The 15,554-nt window shown below is 30.8% G+C and overlaps 1 protein-coding gene across 1 annotated transcript in view; it reads right to left on the reverse strand.

The window, feature by feature from the left end:
* LOC107451545 (dual specificity calcium/calmodulin-dependent 3',5'-cyclic nucleotide phosphodiesterase 1) overlaps nt 1-15,554 on the reverse strand; it is a 600,146-nt gene that overhangs the window by 505,461 nt on the left and 79,131 nt on the right. The gene's annotated exons all lie outside the window — the stretch shown is intronic.

Below are 15,554 nucleotides of genomic sequence, written 5' to 3' on the forward strand. Positions count from 1 at the left end.
ATAAATTCAATTCAGTAGATTTTTATCCACCACTATTTCTGAACAATTCATAAGTATATATAATTCACCACTTTTTCTGATTAATCATACTAAACCTTTTAAAAGATAGCAAAATCTGTCTAATATGTGCAAGTTTGTAGTTATGTACCGTTTGGCAAGACATGTAGAATTAGAGTGGCATTCAACGTGTTAATATAAATCTCTGCAGAGGAACACAATTGGTTTTCTCGACTTTCACCAATGAATGCCAACAATCACATTGTCTCTTTGGTAAATAACCAATAATATTCATAAATAAAACAAATTTTTAGTCATATATTTGCCACCACTTTCTTATTTTAACTAAATTTTCTATTAAATGACTGGTTCGGAAAGTGGATATCCTTAACAGTGGTCTGATCAGACTGCCTATAAAAATCAGAGTAATTTTCAAAGTATTTAAGAGATATTTGTCATATATATTTGAGAATTGAATCTATAGTGGTTGACAAGTAAATAAGACAAGCCAATCTTACTCATAAATTAAAAAAAATTTCAAACATATGTTTGCTACCACTTTCTAATTTTTACTAGATTTTGTATTAAATGGCTCTATATTCAAATGGTTTACTTTCACAGTGGTCTGATCGGACTACCTATAAGAAACCGAGTGGAGGCTTTCAGTTATAAGAGGCGTTGGTTGTTCTGGCTCGTTCAGATATTAGGTTTCTCCAATTATTGATTCCTATGGTTATATGATCTTTTTCCACAGAATCAATCAATCTAATGTTCTTCATCATACAATTTTTAGGTTGCCATTAAGCTTTCCTAAAGTCAGCTTTTTAACTGGGTGACCCAACCATCTTATTGGATAGGAAAAAAACTGGCGTTGTATTTGGTTGTTTAAATTTTCTGTATAATTCATAATTGTACTAAATCCGCCAAACACTTTTAACTTTAACAGGTCCGAAGATGCCTCTTTTAAATATTAGTAAAGATAGCATTCACTGCCATAAAGTAATGCAGGTTTAATTTAGGTATTACATAAATTAATTGTCATTTCAATCGAAATAAGCTTCGATTTTAGTTGATTTCTCAATCTCCAAAATAGATACTATTATCCATCATTATATTGTTATTAATTTCTGTTGTGATATCATTATTAATTTGTCCGTAGGTATTTGAGCTGACTGACACCTTCAAATGAATAATAATTAGTCACGAGAGATAAAACCTCAAAATTTCGATTACTGACTGTCATAAATTCGGTCTTATCTCGACTGATAGTTAATAAATCAATATCATCTGCATAAGCTAATATTTGCACAGACTTATAGATAATTGTATCCCTAGTAATCATATCTAATTGCTATTATGATACTACGATAACTGAAAGCCTCCACACGATTTTTTATAGGTTGTCCGATCAGACCACTGTGATGGATATCCAATTACCGATTTAAAATTTAAATTTCAGTGCTCCTAGCCCGCAGGGCTATCTACACTTTCATCGAATAGTGAGAAAACAATAAGGGAGGAAAGGGGGTCAGGGGGCGTGCAGGCGTTCTGCATATAAATGGGATATGGATATCCAATTAAAGATCGAGTCATTTAATAAAGAATATAGTTTAAATAAGAAAGTGGTAGCACATATATGACTAAAAATTTATTTTATTTATGAATATTTTTGGTTTGCCTTATTCACTTGTCAACCACTACAGATTCAATTCTCAAATATATAACATAAATTTGGGTTCATGCGCGCAACTGGTTCACTTTTTAAACAGTCTGCGCGGACTACTTATAAAAGACCGTGTGGAGGCTTCTTGATGTAGGAGGTGATGTCTATAAAAATATTAACAAATAACATATCTGCCAACATTCATTCTTTTCGAGAATGGATTATATAAGTGGTAGTAAATCAATTACCAAAAAATAGTTTTACTCAAAAAGACATTTATATTTTAACCAGGTTGAAACTCGCTATCGTGATTACTAATATGATTTTTATATATTTGTTGTAATTATTTATATGTAGTGGTGGTCAAACTCATTTATAATTATTAATATAATTCAAAAGTTTAGTGAAATAACATGAAATGTGCTTGCACTTTAAATATAAAAAAAAAACCTTCCGTGAAAACCGGAAGAATTGGCAGGTATGAAATAAAAAATGACCAATATTCAAAATTTGCAGTTATGTTTATGGCTCTAAGTAGTTTTTCACGCCTTGTAAAAATAATTATTAGGGAATTAGTTTAAGTGATCAATACCGAAAATACTTAATCTGCAACTGTGAGAAATTTATCAAAACCATTGCCTTATATGACATTTCCAAGTTTATACAATTATTCGATTCAGTTAAAATATTTCCCCATACTATGCATTTATGAATAATATGTGCTTGGCGAGCCTGTTATGTAACTAACCTGCAGACTTTTGCCTCATCTGTAATAATTAATTTAAATTCAGATTATTTAAGTCTCTTTTGGGGAATAAGATTCGTCTTCCAAATGCATTCCAGCAAAATTTTGGGATTTTGTTAATGACTTTATAAATATTAAAGACATATACGGGTTTGGGTAATATAATATGTATTTTCATCAAATTGATCAAATACTGAATTTATTATGTTTTGAATAAAATAGTAAACGAAATGATAAAAACTAATTAAAGCATTTCGTATGTTTAAATTTACAATTGATGTTATTGAAAATGTTTTATAAGCAAATAGATCACATAGTCTAGTAATTATGGCCAATATAGGGAATTTCTCCAGAAAAAAATTTCAAATTTAAGATATTTTTTTACAAAACGATTTATTATGTTATTATAAATGATACACAAACCTCCCCGATTTATTATGTTATTATGAACGAAACCTGAAAACTCCACGATTTATTATGTTTTTACGAATGAAACCTGAGAATACCATGATTTATTATGTCATAATGAACGAAACCTGAAAACTCCATGATTTATTATGTTATTATGAACGAAACCTGAAAACTTCACGATTTATTATGTTTTTACGAACGAAACCTGAGAACTCCATGATTTATTATGTTATTATGAACGAAACCTGAAAACTCCATGATTTATTATGTTATTATGAACGAAACCTGAAAACTCCACGATTTATTATGTCATTATGAACGAAACCTGAAAACTCCATGATTTATTATGTCATTATGAACGAAACCTGAAAACTCCACGATTTATTATATTATTATAAACAATACCTGAAAACTTCCCTACTCGCCTTTGTATGCTTCCTCCCTTCTTAACCCTTTAACGGCCCTTTATTTCTAGTAAAGGTAAATTAAAGTATTTTTGGAATTGAAATTGTTTTAAGAACAGTAATTGATATAAATAAAAAAAAACTCATTTAGTTTATAAAAATGTCATTTTTTTGGTGGTAAATATATTTAACTTGACCTATTAGGAACTTACTGACTTTTATTTTTCTTTATTTATAAAATAAATTCCTTAAATGCTACAAACTTCAAAAGGAATTATGTATTTTATAACTTTAATACGTTTTTTGAAAGTGACAAATGGTTATCAATTTTATTCAATCTCACTTCAAGAAAGCTGAAGTTATTGAAAAATGGAAACCTAAATTAAAAGTGGTAAATCGTGGTGGTAAGTATACTTACCACGGCCTTCAAAAGGGTTAAGGGAGTGATTTGAAGGAGGATTTTAATATATTCTAAACAGGTAAGTGAAGCATCGTTCCAGATAAACTTTCTCATTCTGAACTGAATTAGACGATCCTGCTAATAGTTTAGAAGATATAAGGGTTTTATGAACTAAATGAACAAATTTGTTGTATCGATTTAAGCATCTGGTATTGCTATCTAAAAAAGTGAGTCCTCGTTTCTTAGGTATTTTTAAGTTGAATAGAGTGAGATTTTACTTCAGTCAATAGATAGAAAAGCTGTAAACGTTTTAATGCAAAAAAGTGCTACTTTTGACATAACTGTGTACGCACCTTACTTCGCAGTCTAAGAGCTATCTGAAACTGTAAAATACATTCTTCGTGCAAGTACAAATTTGTACGTTTTGTACTTGAAATTAGTCTAACTCATAACTATTTGTCTAATCATATCGGTGATCTTATTCATTTCAAAGTGACAAATACATTGGATTAATACCTCAATTACCTTTCTAGAAGGAATTCAAATTTTCTTTAAATTGACATTTCTATTAAAAATTGGGTTTAGCATACAGTGAAAATAAGGAAATTTCTAAGTATCATTTATAATTACATAACAAAGTTTTTAGTCAGAAAATATCTTGGGTATTTATTTTTCCGAAGAATACTGAAATAAGATGCTATTCTGTCACATTTTTGAGGGGAAACAAATGTAGTTAGGGTAAGTATTTATAAATTAATTCTACAAGTGAGAGAAAAAAAATTGCTATGATTGATTTTTTTCTCAAAAGGTCAAACACATTTTCATTATATTTTTTGCTAAAATAGATATTATAAAAGTTAATTTTCCAGACTAAATTTACAAGCAAAATTTCACGCCTGTTTTTATTAAAAAGTTTATTCTTCACGCAATTCTAGTTATTCTTCATTCTTTGGAAAAATAAGATTTATAAATCAGCTTTATAAAGCCTGGTTTATATTTATTGCTATCTAAAATGCTTTTTTTCGTCAAATCAATTAAGAAGGACTTTTTTTTAGTAAACTAAGCATTATTAGAATAGAGTTTTGAAAAAAAATATATTTTATCAGCCGAAGTTTTACGTTTGTTATTACTTATATATATATATATATATATATATATATATATATATATATATATATATATATATATATATATTATAATAATAAAATTCATCAATCTGGTCAACTTTTAGGTTACATATTTTTTAAAAGTTCAAAGCGATATTTGTTATAAACATGCTCACAAGGTAAGCAAAATACTTTAAATATTTTTATACTATGGATGAAAATTGCAACAGTACTTTGAGAACGAAAATATTATATTATAAGCTCACACTCTTCATTTTCCTCTTATTTTCAAATATTCATAATTTTGATCACAAAGCGTTTACACATTGGTTTCATAATTTTTATTCATAAAAAAGCGAATAAATGATGAACATTTGTGATTAGATTAAAAAAATATTACATAAAATTTGCTACGAATTTGTTTTAAATATATAACTGTGAGATTTCACAATCTTAAATAGATTTTAGTATTGTTAAAATATTTTGTTAGATGCGAATGTCTTGCTTCTTTTGTCTTTCTTTTAGACCTGCTTTGAAGCAACATTTCATGATATCTTTGATATAAATCAATATTTCATGAAATATTTTGGCAGATACGAATATCTTGCTTCTTTTGTCTTACTTTCAGACCTGCTTTGAAGCAACACTTCGTGTTATCTTGTTGACATGACGAGCCGTTATCGACTTTTTAAGTAATTAGAAACAAAAATGATTTTTTAATACTCTCAAAAAATTTATACTTTTTTAGAGTCAGATGTTTCATCTTACCATTGTTTGTCGTTTTCAATAATAATAATTTCGAAGAATATTTTTAAAATTCATTTTCATATCCTCTATTATTAGAAAAATATTCATTTTTCCTCAAGGGACGTAGGTTGTTCATTAAGGCTGTTTTAAAAGGTTCCGTCGTAATATGAAAAGAAGATTTTTTGCGAATAATATGTTACTTTTATAACTGCTGTGAGTTTGCAACTGTTATTCATGACTGTTAGGTCAAATTTAGCCTATCTAAAGCCAGCGCTGTCTATGCTTATTTTGAAAGTAGCACAAGACGTCAATATAGAGAAAATCCACAGCCTTATGAAAATAAAAAGAGCTTATAGTCTAATTTCTTAATATTTAAAAACTCACTCCAACTCTGCATCACTTGAGCTCATAAACATTTGCAAAAAATTAAAATAAGATAGAGATTTCGATAATTTTCAACTCCGTAGAAAAATGTCGCCAAATTTTCTAAAATATTAAGTTATTTGACTGTTCTAAACTCTAACTCTTCACGCCAAGATTATACACATAGTTTAACACGTTCACGCCGGGAAAAGTGAAAATACTGGTACGGGTAAAGAAAAATACTGGTAGAAGAACTACTTCAATATTAGATACTATTCGGGAGGAATTAATCTATTCTCAACAATAATAATTCACTGTAAGGAAATTTATCACGGGGAAGAAACAATTCAATATAAAAATAGCATCCGTTAAAAACAATTGTTAGTTATAGATTTTTATTATTCCAGGAAAAAAACTAAAAAATGAAATTTATTGTTACCAGTTTTTACTCCGGTGCTCTGCCAAGATGAGACAATCTAGCGTGATCCACCGGTGGGTCACCCCGGCGTGAACGTGTTAAAATCATCGCTTTGCTCAAGTGTAAGGCACTCAAAGTATGATTTTGTTATTTTCCTGTTATTTACATACCCTCCAACTGCTACGGAATTTCCGTAGTTTCAGAAATCTTCTTTTCAGACGGTAGCAAAATTAATGTCGTAATATTTAAAAAAAAAATTAATTTTAGCGTAACTTGTCCACTATTATTTATAAAAGTGCAGGCCATATGGCTAGATTCTTAAGTTCTGATAAAAGTTTTATGAGAGATCCATTTGCTTTAAAAATTTCTACTTTGGTTCGCTACCACTAGAAAGAATTATTTTCAAAATCTTCATAATTTGGAGGGTATGTTTTTACTAAATTGACCCGTGTATATATGTGCCAACTGTTACGTATTTGGCGTAAAATTTTATTTTTATATTTAAAGTGGTGGTAAATATATACTATTTTTTCTTTTATAAATTAAATTTTTAAATGATTTTCATCACCACTATTCTTAGAAAAATTAAGCATATATATTAATATGCGTTACTATCATGGTATGCAACTTAAGCTTTTTCAAATACAACGTATTTTTTTGCTTAAAATTGAAATTTGTATTCCATTTTAATACCACTGGGAAAAATCATAATGGAAGGGATTAAAAGTTGGCAGCTATGCGTGTTGATGCTTTCGCACCTCTAGGCATGGCTGAAAGCCCTTATATAGCAAGACGGAAAAGATTAAAAACTGGTACACAACACATTTTGTTACAGCATTTTTTCCGAGAAAAATAAAATATCTGTAACTATCAAGATTTCTTTAGGATTTTAACATATATATAAATCTGCTTCGCCCTCCAGAAAAAATGGATATTGTTAAATAAAAAATAAGTTAACTCCTACCAAAAACTAGCAATAACTGAAATGATTTTACTACCAGCGTTTTCTCTTTTCCGTCTCGCTTTCACCCCTGCTTCTAGGAGGTATTGACACAGTACCATACCTGCCAACTTTTAATCCTTTCGAGGATGATCTTTCCCATTGATTGTAAAATAGTATTTGATTTACATTTTTAATTTGAAACATGCGTTATGATTTGAAAAAGCTTATACGGAGTACCACGTCACTATTATATACAAATATATATGCCTAATTTTTTTAAAAATTGTGATTGTGAAAAAGATATTAAATTTAGTTTATAAATGCCAGGAATATCTAGAAAGCATACATTCTACTACCACTTTAAATACAGAAATGAAATTTTATGCCAAATGTGTAAAAGTTTGCAGATAAGTAGATACACGATTTTTTTTCACAGCTTTTAACATTTAAGTACTCAATATGAGACAGTTTTGCAAGCTACATGATGAAAAGTTATGTAATGAATAATAAACGGACGATCTACTAAAGCTCTTGTTCGCAGAGCTGAAGACTCAATAAAATTATTCATAGCTCCCATATAAAATAAATAGGTGCTATACTATCTAACTGGGGAAGTATTGGATAATAACTGCAAACTTACGTTAGTTAAGAAATAATATTAGTAAAATTTTAAAAAAAACAGTGGTAGAAATATTTTGTCTCATTATTTGTTTAAAAAAATCCTTTTGTAAAGGTAATTTAGATAACGTTGCCAAACCTTCAGTTTTTATAATCCCTCGAATTAACGTAATAACTTGAACGATTACACGTGACTTTTCTAAATCGGTTCATAAATATCATAACTGCATTAAAGATTACTGATTTCCTATTTCAAGCATGCCACTGTAGACTAAAATTCAAGAAGTGGTAAAAAATTAATTCATTTTAATTTATTTATTTAATCACTCAATGAGAACTACCGCTTATATTTCCAATCATTCTTATTTTATCTTATAACAGTCGTTGAACGGCCGACAAAAATTTTGGGTTTGTGACTACTAATGTTCAACTCCAGTGTCTTGTAATTTTGAACCTAATCCAGAAGACTAGAGCACTTCTGGACCAAGTATTGAACGAAATTTGTTTTGGTGGAGGACTTTTGGAAGAAACTAAACAGCATATTTGCGTTACATAAAGATGAAAACTACCCACGACTTAGTTTGACAGCAAGGAGACTCTAACTCATGATCCGTCTCCCGGGGATATTTTACGTCAGCCCTGTGGTCGGTGCAAACCGGAATTCAAGCAACCATCGTTAACTTCATTGGAAGGCAAACGCTCTATCCCCAGAGCCATCACAGCTCAATTATTCTTTAAATAAAACCTTTATATGCATTGAACCCAAAGTCACAGCCGTTGGGACGATAAATTGGTAATAGTGTGATATTACCAGGACGCCTGTGTCATCACTATAACAAAGTCGCAGACAAAGTTGTTGCCAGACTATCTATTGCTTATATAACCATTCCTTTGTGGTTGACAGATTTTTGTTAGTCTCGGGTAAATATGTAAATAGTTGTATATATTTTATCTATTATTTTCTATTCTATTACACCTGCACAAAGGTTAATATTATTCTGACCCCTGTAAATATTATTGTTTTATCCAGTTCTCAATCCCAATTATGCTTAATTTCTTATTGATTTCATCATATGTTCAACCAACTGGTTTCCCACTATGACTTTAGTATTTGGTACTTGGCATCCCCTTTTTACTCCGATTCTATTCCCACTTCACACATCCCCCTATCCATTATTAATCTCAAAAATCCGATGAATCAATTAATGCTGTTTCGTGGTGGAGCACCGAATTTTGAACTATGTTCTAACGTTTTTTTAATTCACTTTCATAGTAAGCTAAAAACAATGTGCTATAATGAATGGCTAATTTTAACATCGTTTAAATATGTTTTGAATTTTGTTTTAGGCACCACATTTTGTATTTTTAGTCAACTCGAATTATGCATAAAATACAAGTTAAAATAATTATTATCTTGTGATATCAATTATCCTTTTAATTGTTTGCAATATTTGTAAAGAGTTAATACTCCAATTTATTTAATTTAAGTAAAATAGCATTTAAAAAATTCAAACTTAAAATACTGATGTTTATAAATCTTTCGTGTTTACTTCTCGCAGTTACATATATATATATATATATATATATATATATATATATATATATATATATATATATATATATATATATATATATATATATATATATATATATATATATATATATATATATATATATATATATATATATATATATATATATAGGGTGATTCTAAAAAGATGGGCAAAATTTTAGGAAGTGATAGTACACACCCAAGCAAACAATTTTTATCAAAGAATTCATGGTCGAAAACAAAACGCAAAGGTGCTGGCGTGTTAGGAAAGTTGTTTGATGCAAACGTGAAAGCTCCATTCCTGTTGCGAGTTACTGCGCTGCGTTACTTGTCGCCAAGCTTTCGGCCGCTGCAGGGAAAGTTCGTGATACGCCTGGTGTGTTTCAGAATGTTCGCCTATCTTTTCTTCGCCGTAAGCAGAAGAAAATAGAAATAGAAAAGCAGAAGCTTAACTATTATTTTTTAAATAGAAAAAAAAACTTCCGGTCAAAATGGATGTTTTTCTAAAATTGACTAAGAGGATTTAAAAAAAAAACTAATTAATAAATGCGTCGTCATTTCTGAAAGTGAAATAAGTCCTTTTGGCAAGGTGGTACAAGTTCCAGACATTTATGGTTTAGTAGATGAATGAATTTACAATACTGACAAAGGTTCATCAATTTGGGCGATGTTTCACACAATAATTTGACGAATCATCAAAATGCAATTATGATTATTAGAATCGTAAAGAAAAATATGATTGTTTTGCTTTAAATGGACTTATTCCACTTTCAAAAGTAATGACTCAAGAAAGACCTTAAATCCTTAAGAATACTTTTATGTAGAAAAAGGATTAGTAGGTATTTTATTAACGTCGCACTAGAGCTACAGAATGAGCTATTGGCGACGGTCTGGGAAACATCCCCAAGTATGATCTGAAGACATGCGATCACAATTTTGATCCTCTGCAGAGCGGATGGCCCCTCCGTTTCTGTAGTCCGACGAGCTGCGCGCGAAGTTGAGCGTTTTACGGTAGAACAGTTTAACGAGGACTTATACTGCTTATCCTCGGTCGCTACGTAGGCTAATCAAAGTGGTCACCCACCCGCTTACTGACCACAGCCAGTGATGCTTGAGTTCAGCTGGGAATCGTGTCTTTACGATCAGTCCACTGCGGGACTTGAAAAAGGTGTAAAATAATAAACAAGCGTTGACTTTTAACGTTTTAAATTTCTAAAACAAATGTTAAAATGTGAATCATATCAAAAGGATAAGAGGCAGTTTCTGAATTTTAGTGTAATAGACCATAAAAAGGTGATACTTCATTAAAAAACAAACAATTATTTCACAGCTGTATTACAAAGTTGGGCTTAATAACAGGGATGCCAAATGCTCCGCACAAAATTTATTATAGTGATAGAAAATTAATAACTAGAACTTTTGATGTTCTAGTTTTTAAACTAGAAAAACTAGAACTCACCACATGAGTTCTTGGTTAAAGTGGATGTGAACTGTACACGTAATGGTAGAAAAAGAAATTTTTATTCAAATTTACTTAACAAAAAATCATACATTTAAAAATAAATTTTTCTATCACTGTAAAAAGTTTTTCTACAAGGCGGGGCAAGTTGCCGACTCTTAAATAGTGCCGGATGGTCACAGTCTGGTAAAATATAAGAAGTGGTAGAAAATAATCAAAAAAGCAAAATGTTTTAACTAAATTCTCTCTACCAAAAATATACTTTATTTTATTTTTTAATTGCCGTTTAAACAGTCGACCCAATTTTAGGTTTACGACTATCGATGTTCAACTCCGTACCCTTGTAATTTTGATCCCAATCCAAAAGACAATGGAGCTCCTGGATCTGGTATTGATTTGTTATGGGAACTTGGAGGACTTTGTGAATACGACTGATTTAACTTGCACCAGTCACCACTCAATACACGGGGAATTTTTGATCGGCTGGATTCGAACTCCCGTTCTCACAAACACGAGACCAACACCCCAACAACCACTTCCAAAAATATTCGTTATTGTAATTTTAATATTCGTAAATAATTTGTAATAATTGCAAATAATTTGTAAATATTCATAATGTTCAAATTGTTAAATATTCTACATAAATTTAGGAGTCTCCCTGACCGAACGGCATCACCCGCCTAACACTGTACGAAGCGTAAAGGTGGTGGGTTCGATTCCCGCAGTAACCCTTAATGTACTCTTCGTGATATCCTTCTAAATTAAGCACACAAGTCTGCAAATGTATGCAATTTTAATAAAGCAATTAAAACTGGAAAAATTAAAATGGAATTAAAACCTAAGCATTTTAAAAATAGCCTGATGAATTATTTGTTACCACTTTTTCATTTTACCATGCTGTGGTTATTCTGTTTTATGACCTTGATGTACAGAAAATGCCCTAATGAACCAACCACCAATGAGAATCAAGTAAACATCATTATAAATTGACCGAGAAGTCATGTAAAAGAAAAATTCTATGGCAGCAATTTTTTCTAGATTTTTAAAGCGTGTAAACAATAAAAGAAGTCGAAAATTCTGAGCAATTTTAAAGCTAATATTGATTGATTTGCACAGTTTCTTATATTCCTTCTCTCTTTCAATATTATGCAAAATTTTGTTGACGTCATTATAATTGTACTTCTTTTTTTCGAACAATAAATGATATTCAAGGTAATAACCTTCTTGTCAAATCATTAATCGCTATTGCGAACGAGAATATGACGTGAGTGGAGAACATCAACGTTTTAACGATCAAAATGGCGGAGTCTTAAATGAATTGAATTGGATCATTAGCTATTCCATGAATAAGTAAGAAAAAACCTAATCTCTCGAAAAACCGAGAAAGCATTGACTGATACTTCATCAATCACGTGGTTTCAGACTTCAAATAAGTCACCATAAAGCGTAATTTAGGTTGTAAAAGCAAATCGTGAGTTGTATCTTTGAGAGCCTTTAGTTCCATTTCATGCCTTTCAACCACCGAAATTGAGTTAAAACGTAGGAATAAGTTCATAAACTTGGATTAAAGTTGCGACAGAGTACATCCACGAATTTAACTTATAATTCAATTAAACGAATTGTACGTGAATGAAAGATCGTTCGAAACTCTTTAATAAGCAATAGCTATGAATTTATATATTTTAATCATAAACTAATAATATAGACTCGTGTAGGGCTCAAAATTGCTTTTACTTCGACGCAAAGGTCTGCTTTAAAATATATTTCGCAATTAAACTGAAAAATAATGAATGTTATAAAGGGTGGCTAATTATTGCTATTAATATCATAAATAGTACAGTGCAAAAAAAAACGGAACACTCTGAATAACTTTTGATATAATGATCGGATTTGCCTGTGCTAAGACACAAACTTAATTGTTAGAGGGCTTTCACGTAAATATGATAATTATTTTCTGATAACGATATTTTAAGTTATGAAATCAGACACAAAATACGTAAATTTTTTTGGAAAAAGTTTTTTTTTCGACGAATTTGGATTCTTGACCTTCAAATTATAAAAATCACAATCTGCGAAATGTGGTCCCGATAGTTAGGTCGAGGGGAACTGTTGAAAGTTTAGACCCCTAGGTGTTAATATTAATTTTTGTGCATTTCGGTACATTCCGAGGAACTTAGTAAGCAAATCGAGAAAATTTTGCATACAAATGTAAAATTCGTTTACCTAAAGATAATTCCACTCACAAAATAAAGTTTTCTAATAATTTATTATCTAATTTCAGCCGAAAAAATTTGAATTGAACTGTTTACAAATTTTCACATCATTTTAAAGAATGCAGTTTTATATAGAAAATTACAAAATTTGAGCGAAATAGGTCGAATTGTTTCTGAGTATTAAAACTTTAAAACAAATCGTGCATTTAAAATTCAGACAATGCGCGGATGGGTGACTACTCTGATCAGCCTGTGAAGGGACAGAGAGTGTACGGTTCGTTACGAGCAGGGCTACCGAAAGGGAGGCGAGCCATCCCTTCTATAGAGAATCGAAATTGTGACGGCATGTCTTCACATACATGCTTCCCAGCAGTGGCGTACGCAGAATTTTTTCAAAGGGGGTGTTCATAATTTTCTGAACCTACTAAAAGAAATTCGAGTATTTAATAAAGCACTATTATTTCCCTAATTTAGACAGCTAGAGAGTTTTGATTTTTTATTTAGACAACATTGTTTAGTTAAATTTTGATTTGATTTTTTAAGTTTAAGAACATAATGTAATATCTTCTCGCATGCAATATCTTCTGAAAAAAGTCCAATGTCATATGGGTGGGAAGTAACACTTTGAGGGCCACTTTCACATTCATCAGATTTTGTTATGCTAGAAACGTTTTCTTCAACGGAAGTATCACATTTCTGTACAACAGAAAAACTTACATTGTACTCTGTTCCCCCTTTTATATAATTTTTCACCGCATCTCTAAAATTCTCGAATTGTCTCAAAGACGGCAGAACGTGTAAGATTCCAGAATCATCGCGTAAAGATCTCGCGAATGACAACCAGTCTCGAAAACTATCGCGACTGGCAGAACAGAAAGAAACCAGTCCCTATCAGTATCACGTGAATTTGGTTTCAAAAGTACAACCCTATTATAGTAAATGTTTTTTTCAGTATTCTGAGAAATACCGTGAGATAAAAAAGTAAGCATAAGGCAAATAAAAATACAGTAAGGAACCGATTATCCGGAACGATCGGGACCATCGCTATTCCGGATAACTGATTTTTCCCGTTTTCTGAATCGCTACAAAAAGCCGTTTTTTTTATTGTTAAAACCAACTAAAAAAAAAATTGGGAAATAATCTTAAAAAGAAGAAAAAACGATGAAGTAATACACTAATGATTATTTCCAAAGTGATGGTAAGGTAAACATCTTTCAAAAAAGAAAGAAAAATCCTAAAATCTTATGAGGAAAAAAAAATTGCTTTAAAAATTGCGGGATAATTTATTGATTTTCGTTCCAGTTTTTTGGTTTTCCGGTTTTCTGATTTCCGGATAACGGGTCCTGTACTGTATATAGTCTTAAAAAATAATACCCGCATAATTTCTACTAAAATGTTTATTTTTGCCATTTTGCCTGAGCTCAAGGGGAGTGTTCAAACCCCTCCCTTACGTACGCCGCTGCATCCCAGACAGCCCCCAATAGCAAATTGTGCTACTCTAGGGCGACTTCAATGAAGTACTAAAACTACTTTTTGCTATTGAAAAAATAAAGTTGTTACTGTTAAATAATCAACGAATTAGTTGCCAGAATCAATCATCACTTACCTTAAATACTAGAATATTACGAGTGAAACGGTTTTAAATGCTATTTCAATTAAGTAAATGAACATAATTCCATTCATTTATTTTTCGATACCAAAAGAATAAAGTCAAAACAATCTACTAATTAGTTTATAAAATAAACAAACTTTTGATCCTTAACCCCTTGGGGACGGGTGATTCAGAAAAGCATTCGTGCAGAATCAGAATCAAGTTGTAATTAAATAAAAAACGGTAACTTAAATGTAGTCGTTGCTAATTTGACAGACTTACTTTGCTTTTATTTTAATTATTGTTAGTTTAATCATATATATAATCAATGTTAATTCAAAGTATAACTAAATACTTTTATTTTGGACAAAGTAATGGTGAGTTAAATAAATCAAACAATTATAACTCCGCCCACAAATAAACTGATAAAGAAATACTTTAATTACCAGTTTTATCTTTTTACCCTGATTGATATAGTTTTATGCTGTCACGTATTTGTGACAGTCGGCGCGAAAAGGTTAATGATACCGAAGCAGTTAGTGTGTACATAGCCTATGTAGGTTAAATGTGAAAAACTCTTGATTTCGCACTTCAACGGAGCAAATCAGTTAATCTGCGCATTAGCTAGGCAATGTAAACAATAACGGCTTTTGAGTTTAGCTGTAATATAAGACTGGTTTGGAACAAATATCGACCTATTGTAGCAAACTTTATTGATTTTCCAAGCCGATTTTCTCCCAATAGCAATAGTACTTTTATAAATGTAATCACAGAGAATTGAGTGTTTAAAGTTTGGCAACACTCCAATCAACCAACCAAAGAAGACCAACTTTTCCACTGGGAGGCAAAGCCCTCCGCGGGGAATCACGTATCATTTCGGCTTGTGGGAGACAATTTACGAAGTTCCGCGGATTTGCTGCAAAG

This window comes from Parasteatoda tepidariorum, chromosome 9 (assembly GCF_982258835.1).
Source record: "Parasteatoda tepidariorum strain Cologne lab strain chromosome 9, Ptep-v5.0, whole genome shotgun sequence".
NCBI lineage: Eukaryota > Metazoa > Arthropoda > Arachnida > Araneae > Theridiidae > Parasteatoda > Parasteatoda tepidariorum.